The 13,108-nt window shown below is 28.3% G+C and overlaps 1 long non-coding RNA gene across 1 annotated transcript; it reads left to right on the top strand.

Annotated features, from left to right (window-relative positions):
• The first annotated feature begins 9,591 nt into the window (after positions 1-9,591).
• LOC127085899 (uncharacterized) lies at positions 9,592-10,258 on the top strand. The gene is made up of 2 exons (XR_007789298.1): positions 9,592-9,690; positions 9,788-10,258. It is a non-coding gene; the product is annotated as an uncharacterized LOC127085899 (long non-coding RNA).
• Positions 10,259-13,108: the final 2,850 nt, after the last annotated feature.

Genomic DNA, 13,108 nt, shown 5'->3' with positions numbered 1-13,108 from the left:
TTAGGAACAATTAAGAATGGTGGCGACTCTGTCATTTTTCCAGCCGCGACAGGATGCAATAGCAATGATGAATCTATTGAATCGATGATTAAGGGTCAAAATCGGGTTGTGATAATGGAGAGCTATGATTCTATTAAAACTTTAAACATGACTTGAGTCACATTAGGTTGTGATTCGAGTCAAGTTAATTTTATGATTCCAGTCAAATCCTCTAAAGGAAAATTCCAATTTTCACAAGAGTCTTGATTCGAGTCACACATTGCACGTGATTCTATTCAAATATTTGGCCACTTTGATTTAAGTGTTATAACTTGGGATTCAAACAACATTAGATAAAACAAAAACACCAACTTGCTTTGCTAAAAAGGCAAAATATAATGGATTAAAACTATAATTTTATTGATTACTGAGGGGTCTTAATTGTATAATGATAAATAGTCAAACTAAAAATCGTACAAATCAAATTGCAAATGAATTACAAATATGTGAATATTTAAATAAAAAGAAATTTACAAATAAGTGAATAAACACAATCATATACACTCAAATTGACAAAAACATCAAAACAAAGAATATGACACCATACGATAATGTGACTTCACTTTCACAAATATAACTAAATAATATTGGAATTGCAAATTAATAAAATAGTATTAATCCAATATGTGGTTAAATAGATTAAAATAAATTCATATCAAAAGACCTAATATAAGAAAACTAAGCTACCCATACTAAAATTATTCATAGCAACAAGTTTGAAAGAAAAATACATGAAATTGGAAATGAAAATTGGTCTTCATTGGAGAAAAAAATTCAATCCTTGCTCCTAAAATCTGTTTCACTGTCAATTTTGTCTAAAAAAACTGAAAAGCTTAATTTTTTTTGCATACTTTTCCTTTTATAATTCTTGCTATTTCTTTTTGTTAGCTTTCATTTTCTGTTGGTGTCACCTCAATAGGAGTTATGAAGCGCTCTAGATATGATCAAATTACTTGACCGACATCATTATGTAAAATGTGCTGAAAATTCACAGCTTTTTTCATTATCTCCAAAATTCATCTTCAAACCATGTAATTATCCTCTAAATACTATTAAAGACCCTAAAAACAATTATTAAAACTACATGATGACTGACTATCATCACAACCCAAAATTGATTTGTTACTTGTCCTGAAGGAACAAATTTGCAAACTAAAAATTTTAACACTAAAATGGCATTCGTACCCAACCAATTATCACCACACCTTCTTGGGTCAAATGTCACCTATGCTGTTTTCTTCAATTAATAAAAGTTCAAATAATTCTTCTAATGCTCAGATACAACCAACTTGTATCATTTTCTCATATTTTCGCTCAAGTGGACTAATATGGTAATCACTGACTAAATATACAATAGTTATATTATCATAAGCTTGCAAATTTCCAAAAATCATTAAAACTCGGAATTTGAATACACGCTTTTGAGGTCTTTTCAGGTTATAACGGAGCTTATGTCAATGTGATATTTTTTTGGATAATAGGTTTAAAATTTGGAATTAACTAGATATTTTCCTTGTTTTACTTGTTCCACAAAAATTCTTAACATAATATTAAGTACGAATTCATTAATTAGAGAATAACTTTTCTTGTTTATTTTTTCACTTTGTTTAAAAAAAAGACATTTGAACTTCTTTATTTTTATTAAATGTTCTTTAGTACCCCTCCACACATACTTAAAATTTTGATAGTTTCAAGAGCAACCCCTAACTTAGTATTTTACATTAACAAGGAAAATTCAATTTTACCTAACTCCCAAGAGAATGGAAAGAAGTGACCAAGGCTCTAAAGGTTTAACAATAGATGATTAAATTAAAGGATGACTTGAAAATACTCATAGTTTAAACAAATAAGTGTCTCAGTATGTATAAAAAATTAGACCAATCAACTACTTAGAAAAGTTCTAACTTCTAGAAATAAGCAATAGCCTGGATACTCTCAACAGTAAGGAAAAAGTTAAAAAGAAAATGATATATTTGGGCTCAAACCTTACTTGTTTAGGTGCCTTGAAGTTGAGTATACAATATTTAGATATTATTCATCTTCTTTATTTTTCAATCCACATTTATAACTACCATAACAACTGAGCATCCTCATTACAGTTTTTTTAAATATTTTTCTTTTCACTTGTGGTAGTCATTGATATGTGGGTAATGATTTTAAAATAAAAATTTATAAAGAAAGGAAGTTCAGTCATTTTAAATAACAACACAAATACTCAAAAGGAAAGAAAAATAAAATAAAAAATTAAGTAACACTATTTTGTGGTTTGCCTCCCACATAACGCTTCTTTATGATCATTAGCTTGACCGTTTGATTCTTTTATAGGGAGACATATATGACACAAACAATATATCATTTTTCCTCCTTTTCTTGGGGTAAGAATCTTATGAAATTGAGGGTTTATAAGGTTCCTTCCAGATCTTCTTCAATTTGATAGTAGAGAACAAGGCATAAATGACATTCTATACTTCATCAATTTTTTTGTTACTTTCAGGTACTTTGTTTCTAAATTGATTTTTAGGTATAATCTTTTGTTAAATGTTTTCTAGTTGGATATTTACATCTAGACAAATTGTTGAATCCAAAACTAGATCATCCTCACTTAACATTCTTTCTCTTTTCTCATATTTATTTTCACCTCAAATTCTTCTATTTGATGGCATGCATTTTTATTCGTCTTGTTATTTTTCAACTCATCCTTCATCTACTACCTTCCATTCATCTTAGACTTCTCTCTCAACTTTATCATTTCTTGGATTAACCACTATATATCCATTAAACTCTCCAATTGTTTGTAAAAGTTCCCAATTTGCATTTCAATATTCTTATGAGATATTTCATGGATCTTGATGGATGTATCTTGAATTGACTTCATTGTTTCAAAAATGTTTTGAGTCATCTTCATGAATTGTTGCACGGCCTCTTCTAGAGGATATGGCTTTCTTGGTGGTGGATCTCGATGATTTTTTTATTAAAGCTTTGACATTGATTATTACTCTATTTGAAATTTGGATGATCTTCCCACTGTGTAAGGACTTAGTTTTTGAAAATTTACAATATAATGAGTCTCTTCAGCATATCCCTTTAGTACACAATCATTGGCATGACCTTCACCACATAAATCACATCGTAATACCCTGACTTGATTAACATTTTTTTGAGCTAGAGTTGAGGAAACCAATTTATTTGATACAACTTTGATTTATGCTAATAGACCAAGTTCAAAATCAAGTTCCATCATATATTCACATTTCTTCCTCAGAGCTATTTCACTTTTTGTGTTGTCATCTGAATATAAAGCAATTTGATAGATACTTTACCTCACATACACAATTAGAAAGAAAAACATATCATTAGCACGACACAATTAAAAAATACTAACATGAAATAGTAATTGAAAATAACTAAAATTAATAACAGAAAAAATTTGAAAAGTAGAATAAAATAAAAAACTAAAATAAAAGCTAAAATTTTTTAAAAATAAAAATAAATCATAAGCATAATTTAATTGATTTGTTTAAATTAATCAATAACCACTGAAAACAGCGCCAAAAACTTGATGGAATATTTAGCAAGTGTACTAAATCATTGCCAAGTAATAATATTTATGATAAGTTTGTCTCCACAAATATTGCTAAGTTGCAGCATGACAATATCATTATACTTAAATTACTAAGTCATGGTGTTTCCAAAAAAGTTTGGTTTTTTACCTAAAAGAAAATAAAAAGATGAAAGTTAATAGAGATTAAAATAACCAGGGCTTTCTCGAATCCTTTATTTGTCATTGTTTGTAAGGATGAAAATGAGTCGAGTCGAGTCGAACTCGCCTTAGCTCGACTGGACTCATTAAAAATTTCCTAAAGATAATTTAAAATAAATTAAAGATATATGTTTTTTTTAAAATTTAAAGATATATATTTTTTAAATAAATAAAATTTTCATAATTTGTTTTTTAAACAAAGTGAACATTCACAATGACAAAAAATGGATAATTGGGATATCTTCAGTGCACTCCCAAGGATAGTATGATCTCCGAAAGGGTAAGGCATTTGTTCACATTCCTAGCATACTCGTATCCTCTTCAGTATCTTTCAGGTTGTCTCCTTCGCGAGCGCAGAAGGAAGTTATATATATATATATATCCATTAAACTCTCCAATTGTTTGTAAAACTTCCCAATTTGCATATCAATATTCTTAAGAGATATTTCATGGATCTTGATGGATGTATCTTGAATTGACTTCATTGTTTCAAAAATGTTTTGAGTCATCTTCATGAATTGTTGCACGGCCTCTTCTAGAGGATATGGCTTTCTTGGTGGTGGATCTCGATGATTTTTTTATTAAAGCTTTGACATTGATTATTACTCTATTTGAAATTTGGATGATCTTCCCACTGTGTAAGGACTTAGTTTTTGAAAGTTTACAATATAATGAGTCTCTTCAGCATATCCCTTTAGTACACAATCATTGGCATGACCGTCACCACATAAATCACATCGTAATACCCTGACTTGATTAACATTTTTTTGAGCTAGAGTTGAGGAAACCAATTTATTTGATACAACTTTGATTTATGCTAATAGACCAAGTTAAAAATCAAGTTCCATCATACATTCACATTTCTTCCTCGGAGCTATTTCACTTTTTGTGTTGTCATCTGAATATAAAGCAATTTGATAGATACTTTACCTCACATACACAATTAGAAAGAAAACCATATCATTAGCACGACACAATTAAAAAATACTAACATGAAATAGTAATTGAAAATAACTAAAATTAATAACAGAAAAAATTTGAAAAGTAGAATAAAATAAAAAACTAAAATAAAAACTAAATTTTTTAAAAAATAAAAATAAATCATAAGCATAATTTAATTGATTTGTTTAAATTAATCAATAACCACTGAAAACAGCGCCAAAAACTTGATGGAATATTTAGCAACTGTACTAAATCATTGCCAAGTAATAATATTTATAATAAGTTTGTCTCCACAAATATTGCTAAGTTGCAGCATGACAATATCATTATACTTAAATTACTAAGTCATGGTGTTTCCAAAAAAGTTTGGTTTTTTACCTAAAAGAAAATAAAAAGATGAAAGTTAATAGAGATTAAAATAACCAGGGCTTTCTCGAGTCCTTTATTTGTCATTGTTTGTAAGGATGAAAATGAGTCGAGTCGAGTCGAACTCGCCTTAGCTCGACTGGACTCATTAAAAATTTCCTAAAGATAATTTAAAACAAATTAAAGATATATGTTTTTTTTTAAATTTAAAGATATTTTTATATGAAGTATATTTTTTAAAAATATATATTTTAAAATTAAAGGAAATCTAGAATATTATTTGTTTTTCTTAAATTAAGAAGATATTTTTGAAAAAGATATTTTTTAAAAATTAAAGGAAATTTAAATTTTTTTTTAATTTCAAGATACTTTTTTTATATATTAAGTATATTTTTTAAAAAGATATTTTTTAAATTAGAAAATATATGTTTGTTAATTTTTAAATTTTTTTTTTGAAAAACGTCATTTATATGATGTTGATTTTATTTGTATAATTATTTTTAGAAATATTTTTCTTAATTGAGAATATATATATTATCAATTAAAACTGTTACATTAAAAGAAAATGTAAGGTTAAGATTTTCAGTACATCTTTAAATATACTCTTAAAGATAATGTAATTGTTCTTATATATAATTGAGTTGATTCATGAACCTAACGAGTCAAATTATGTATAGTTCAAGTTCAGCTCATTTAGTTAACGAACTTAATTTTTTATTCATATTCAGCTCATTTGCTTCATGAACCTAGTTCAACGATTTAATTGTTGAATCGAGTTCCGAACTATATCAGAGTTTGTTCGGTTTATTGTCAACCCTAATTGTTTTCTAATTGCGTCGATTTCTTTAAAGTGTTCTTATAGTATTAAGATGAATTAACAAAATAGGTATACCCAATTATTTGATGTATAACCCTCTCTTTTAATAAAAAAACCATAACCCCTTAGAAGAATTTGAAATCAAAACATATTTTATCGCGTGTTAATTCCTATATCACAAGATTATAATTCTCTATTCCTAAAGTAATTACTAATTATAAACAGATATATTAAGTCAGGTTTCAAAAGTTAGGGTCAATAATCATTCAAAACCTAGATAAATTTGTACATTCGTAAACATAAAAAAAGCATTAAGAACAAATATAACTGAATAATACTAGAATTACAAATTAATAAAACAATACTCAGCCAATTACATGGTTCAAATAGATCAAAATAAAGTCATCTCAAAAGGTCTAATTTAAGAAAACTTAGTTACTCATAATAAAATTATTTATAACAATAAGCTTAGAAGAAAAATATATGAATTTGGAGATGGAAATCAGTCTTCAACGGGAAAAAAAACTTTCAATCATTGCTCCTAAATTCTATTGGGTCTCAAATTACTATAAAAAACCTCCAACTACTAAATATTATGCATATTTTTCCTTTTATAAAAGGCATAAAACTGTCCAAATTGTGCCACATTTTTTTCCGTAGCTATCTCTCTTTTTAGCTCTCATTTGTCGTTGGTATCACCTCTATCAGAGTTACAAAGCTCTAGATATGATAAAATTATTTTAACATATGTGGTAATGTAAAACGTGCAGAAAATTCACAACTTTCTTCTTTGTCTCAAATAAAACCAAAATTAATCTTCAAACCATGTAATACTCCTCTAAATACTATTAAAAACACTAAAAAAAACTGACAAAACTACACGATGATTGACTTTCATTGGTGGACTCTGTATTTTCTCCCCTTCTTAGCGGATGTCGTAATGTTAGATAAGGGAAACAGTCCTTTCAGGCGGTGAAACCCTTGGAGTCTCATGCCTTTTCTCCTTCCCCTCTTTTCATCCATTTTGAAATAAAGGCAGTTTTGATTTTCACGTGTTACCCTCTTAATTATCTATTATCTTTTATAAATAGAGGAAACAAGGTTCATTGACATTTTCATGCAAAATGAGTGTTTGGGTAGGCGATTCATTTTGATGGGCGTATTATAAATCTAGATATGGAACCCTAGTGTGGTTTGATGAACTATAAATATCATGGGACCCCTCTATTCACTGGAACAAATAAAATGACCAGGCCTTTTTTGAATCTTTTATTTGTCGATTTTTGGTAATTGTGTTTATTCCCTTGAAGTGTTGTTTTAGTGTTACGATAAATTAACAAACTAGATATACCCGATTTTGTGGTGTGTAACACTCTCTTTTAATAACAATCCCTTAATCCCTTAGGTGAATTCAAAATCAAAACAAGGTTTTATCCCGCATTAGTTCCCATATCACAAAATTGTAATTCTCTATTCCTAAAGTATTACTAATTTTAATTAGTAAAATTAAGTTAGGTTTCAAAATTTGGGATCAGTAATCATTTAAAACCTAGATCAACTGTAACACTCCATATAATATACATCTAGAAAATACATTAAATGAAATATTAATTGGTACAAATACAATACAAGTGCCTAATGGCATCATTAGATACATGTCCATCACGAAAAATACAATGTATGGCATATGACATACAATAGTTCGTAAATAAAAAATAAGATATATGTACAATATTCTCATTGCAAAAATATCCACAGTGGAAGATCACATAATGAAAGTCTTTGAAACATCATCGGACAATATCTTCCTTCCCCTAACCTGCAAATAAACACCTGAAAAACAATAACAATAGTGGTGTGATACAATAATCTCAGCGAGTTCCTATATCTTACGGGTTCACTCGGCTCTAAGGAATTTCTCAATGATTCTTAACTCAAGTCTTTATCTCTCATTACTTGTGTATGACTTACAGAAAAAAATCAAGACTTAAGCATCTAAATGATATTCACATTGTATGGAAACATATGAATCTCTCTCTCTCTCTCTCTCTCTCTCTCTCTCTCTCTCTATATATATATATATATATATATATATATATATATATATATATATATATATATATATATATATATATATATATATATATATATATATATATATATATATATATATATATATATATATATATATATATATATATATATATATATATATATATATATATATATATATATATATAATGGAAATGCGTTATGTCTAAAATATGAGTTAGAGCCAATTATTTCCCACTCAATTTTATTCGTTGACCATATCTCTCCCCAAACTTAATATTCTCAAGACACATTACAATATTTGTCTCAAAGTAATGTTTAACTTGAGACTAAAGTTTGTATTTCTTAAAATATTCAACAATTCTAGATTGTCACAAATTATGACTGGATTAAATATAATAATATTTGAATTTCAAAGATAAATTGAATCCATGATTTAAAAAAAATTATTATATTAAAACTTAAATTTATTCATTCACCAAATTTTCCATTAGATATTAAGCTTCTAATGACAATCTAAAATAGTTAAAAACAAATAAAAGATTATCAATCTTCACCAAATTTGTCACCTTTAAATTGATGTATCTTTTAACGCCATTGAACATTTGTTACTTTAGATTATATTTTCCTATTATTCTTTATTTTTCCTCATCCTTTGAGGTATTTACTGAATGAGCACTATTTTATTTTCTCTATCTTCAATCTTTTCCTTATTGCATAATTTATGAATTTATTCTATTAAAGAATAATTTCTAACTTTAATAGTTACAAACTTAATTTTGCAAAGAGAATATCATACGTTAAATTTTCGACAAAATCACCTAATTGACAAAACTATAACTCTTTAGCAAAATTAAATAGTTTCATAATGCACTTCTGATATTTTCTTTGCTTAATAATCTTAATGAAAAGTCATCACTCTAACGAGAGTTTGTCTTTCCATTTATTGCATTAGTAATTGATAACAAAATATCACTAGTAAATAGTAAATATAGAACTGTGCAATTTGGAGTGTACTCACTTTTAAACTCGAGTCTCACTTTAAATATACTAAATTTTGAGAGAATTTGAGTTTCTCCATCGTTATGTAAGGTCTAGATCCAAAAACATAATGTTCCTATTTTATTCCTAAAAGTTAGAAATTTTGAGAATCAATATCTAACTTATGTTGCAAATACAAAAACTATATTAGTTTATAGAGAACAAAAAAATATACACATTAAAATACCAAGTGCATCATTCATGTCAATTCTTTAGACAATAACATGAATTACTAGTGATATTTTGTTACAATGATCAAACACTAACAATTAATATTGAAAAATAATAAATCCTTATAATCTTCAAATGTTTACCATTTATAGGTGTGAATGTAATCCACATAATACTTTCATGATTTTGAATCAACATTTGCTTAAATTAATATATTTTCTTTGGTTAAATATAATGTAAATTATTTACAAGAAATAAAGGAAATGTTATTATATTTAAAAGATATTCCTTACACTTTTCTTTTATAAATTTTTATAAAACTTTAGTCAATACAAATATTAATATTATTCTAAATACTACATTTTCCAAGTCTATATATACGTAATGGAAATGAGATAAGTCTAAAATTAAAGATATACAAATTCCACAGAAAAAATGGCATTTAACAACTATCGATCCTATCTTCTCTTTGTTTCATGCATTGCTTTGGTCTTGTTTTCAAGTGAGGAGAAAGTTTTTGTTTTAATATTTTAGAGTTGTATATTTCGTAAACAATTTACTAACTTAAATTGAAAATATGTTATGTTATATTATTTCAGGATTGGTTACTAGTTTGGGGACTCCAGCAATAGTTTTAGATGAATCATGCGCCCCGGGGTCGCCAGATGCACAGTGTTGTTCTGGGCTTTGTTCTCCTACCTGCGATCAAGACTGTAAGGGCAAGGGATTTTCATTTGGTGGATTTTGTGATACTCTAGGTGTTGATTACCTATGTTGTTGTTTTAAGTAATGACTTCTGTTCCTCAAAAATATACTCTAGGTGTTGATTACCTATGTTGTTGTTTTAAGAAATGACTTATGTACGTCAAAAATATGAATATAAGGTTGTTCATCAAACTCTTAGTTTTATAAAATATAAATTTTAATGAATATAATAGATGATGTATTTGCCCCCACTTCCAAATATTTCTGTATCCCCCAATGTCCACAATCCAACTGCAATTTAAAATCATTGTTATCACTCCAAGTGTATATGACCTATGATTTTATTTACGAAATTGTTGAATATTCATGACTTTTTTTATGAAATTGTTGAATATTCATGACTTTATTTATGAAAATTTTGAAATTTGTATCATGTTCAATTCATGATTCGAGTCAAATTAAGAAGAGGCCAATTATAGATTTCATGGAGAGTTATGATTGTAGCGAAGCTTTAAACATGATTTGAGTCACATTAGGTTGTGATTCGAGTCAAGTTAATTTTATGATTCAAGTCAAATCGTCAAGAGACAAATTCCAAGTTTCTCAAAACTCTTTTCGAGTCACAAATTGCACATGATTCTAATTAAATTATTGGTCACATTGATTTAAGTATTCTAACTTGTGATTCAAGCAACAACAGATAAAACGACAAACACCAACTCACAATGCTAAAAAAAGAACACTAATGGATAAAAACTCTAATTTTATTGATTAGTGAGAGGTCTTAATTGTATAATGCTAAAAGCCGAAGCAAAAACCGTACAAATCAAATTGCAAATGAATTACAAGCACGCAAATATTTGAATAAAACGCAAATTACAAATAAGCAAATAAACACAATCATATACACTCTAATTGACGAAAACATCAAAACAAAGAATATGATACCATACGATTCGTTTCTCAAAATGTACATAAAATTAGCGGACGAAAAGTTTTGAAATAGAGCTTGCAGACTTCATTCTTGTTAATCTCCAGTTTGCGTAGTTTAACTTGGCGTACTCGTTTTTCTTTTTCGACTACTTTTTCAGTTGCATTTTCATCAACCTGAACCTTTTCAGTCGAGTATTTTTCACTTCAAAATTTGATCAAAGTTATAAGTTTTCGAGAAGTTTATTTCACGCTAACCATTTTAGTGCATTCATTTTAATTTTTCAAGCACTTTTGCGCTCAATTTTTATTCATATTTAGTCCTTTTATTTTTATTCTTTTTTCAAAGTGTTCAAAATAATTAAATAGAATTTTCTATATCATTATTTTGATTTTATCATATTTATTTTAAAGGATGTGAATTCTATTTTATTTAATTGATTTAATTTATTTTAAATCTTTTAAAACTTCTAGAAGGGGCAACATTGACATTTTAAATTAATTTGTATTTCTTTATTTCAATCATGACCATTAGGTTCATTTAATCAAGGGTTAGCAAACATTATCCATGTGTATTTTTATTGTTCAAACAAATAAGTTTAAAAGGAATTAATAAAGAGAAAGAAAAAAGATGATATTGGTTTTGGATTGTCTCCCCAACGTCTCTCATAGCAGCGGATAAGGAGAATTGAAAAATGACTTATCCCTCCAATAAGCAAATGACATGCGACATCTTTATATCTTTCATTCAAAATTCAGCAATAAAAATGAAAAGAAGGAATAAATTTTGGACCACTCATAAATCACACACACCAGCTAACAAAGAGCGAATAAAGACAAAATTAACTTTATCCTGGATACTCTCTCTTAGCAGAAAGATGGCCCAAATTGAGAGGATTTCCTCCCTCCTTCACTGCTGTCACGCGAGCCACTACTTAAAAAATTCCCAACGGATGATTCTCTCCACTGACTGAAATAGAGAACACTTTCTCTCAATCATAAGAAAATAAAAAAGTTCATCTTTTTCTCTGATGCGTGAAGTCTTCCCTACCACGCTCTTCAACCTTCCTCTAGCCAAATCTCATCACTATCTTTAAATCTCACTTACACCACCACAAACTTACCGCTTTTCACCATCATCGTTGGAAAACATCCAAACAATAACAACTGGCACAAAACATCTACCTCACTCTCCTCGTCGCCGGTTTCAGTCTCATACAAACCTCAACACTCTCTCTCTCCGCAATACTGTGACACCACGAGATCTTCTCTCTCCTCCTTACAAATCGCAGTCGCGACCACATGTAGCACAACATCATTCCTTCTTCTCCGACACTACTCACAACCCCTAATAACTCAAAAAAATAAACACCTTGAATACCACCATCCGCTACTCTCACTGATCCCTAAAATCACCACAAATCCGTTGTTGAGAGCCTTCAATAATATTCAGAGCTTTCATTCCAAACCCAAAGTCACCCAACGAACCATACAAAGTGAATGAACTACGAGCTACTTCGATGAATTATTGGACTAGAATAGAATATAGTATGTTCCTCTGTTTTGATTCTTAATATGTTTGTTGTGTAATTTTGTTTCTTTGTAACAGATTGGAGGAAATTTGGTAAATTGGGCGTTAGAACTTTCAGGTTATGTGTATGTGGACATAACCATTTATGCCAAATTGGTTAGATCAGATGTTTGAGATCGAGAAACAGTATGCAATGTTTAATTTTAAGAGGTTGCTACATAGATGGAAATATAGTGTTGTTAATGATTCATTACATTAAGGTTGAACTATGATATCAACATATCTTCACGCTATAATGCCGATCTGTCCACCGCGATTTGGGTAATCCTTCTATTTTATTATTGTTTTCATTTAACATTGAGATTGAGACTAGAACTAATGGTTGATATAGGTTGGTTTGATCCTAGAGTATATTTTTATTTTGTTTTTATTTTTGGAATAAGTGTTGAAATTAAGAAGAAAAGTGAGGAGGAATGGTTGGATTTTGTTATGTTTTTGCGTTCTAACGTTTTGGCATTTAATTTGTTTCTTTCTTCTTCTTCTTTTTTTGATGCCACATGTCATAATATCAATGACCGTCGTTAATTTTGCTGAAAAAAAGTCAGACTATATGGAATCAAGAAGTAGGGGCGCTGCTCCCCCCTTGCAATATTCTTTTTGTTTATTTTTTATTATTATTATTATTATTATTATTATTATTATAAAATTGAATTTAGGATAAGTATTGGGTTTTATTATGTGCATTAGGCTCGTT

Source organism: Lathyrus oleraceus, chromosome 5 (genome assembly GCF_024323335.1).
Source record: "Lathyrus oleraceus cultivar Zhongwan6 chromosome 5, CAAS_Psat_ZW6_1.0, whole genome shotgun sequence".
Lineage (NCBI taxonomy): Eukaryota > Viridiplantae > Streptophyta > Magnoliopsida > Fabales > Fabaceae > Lathyrus > Lathyrus oleraceus.
Note: the sequence above shows the minus strand (reverse complement) of the source record. Positions and strands in the feature narration are given on the sequence as shown.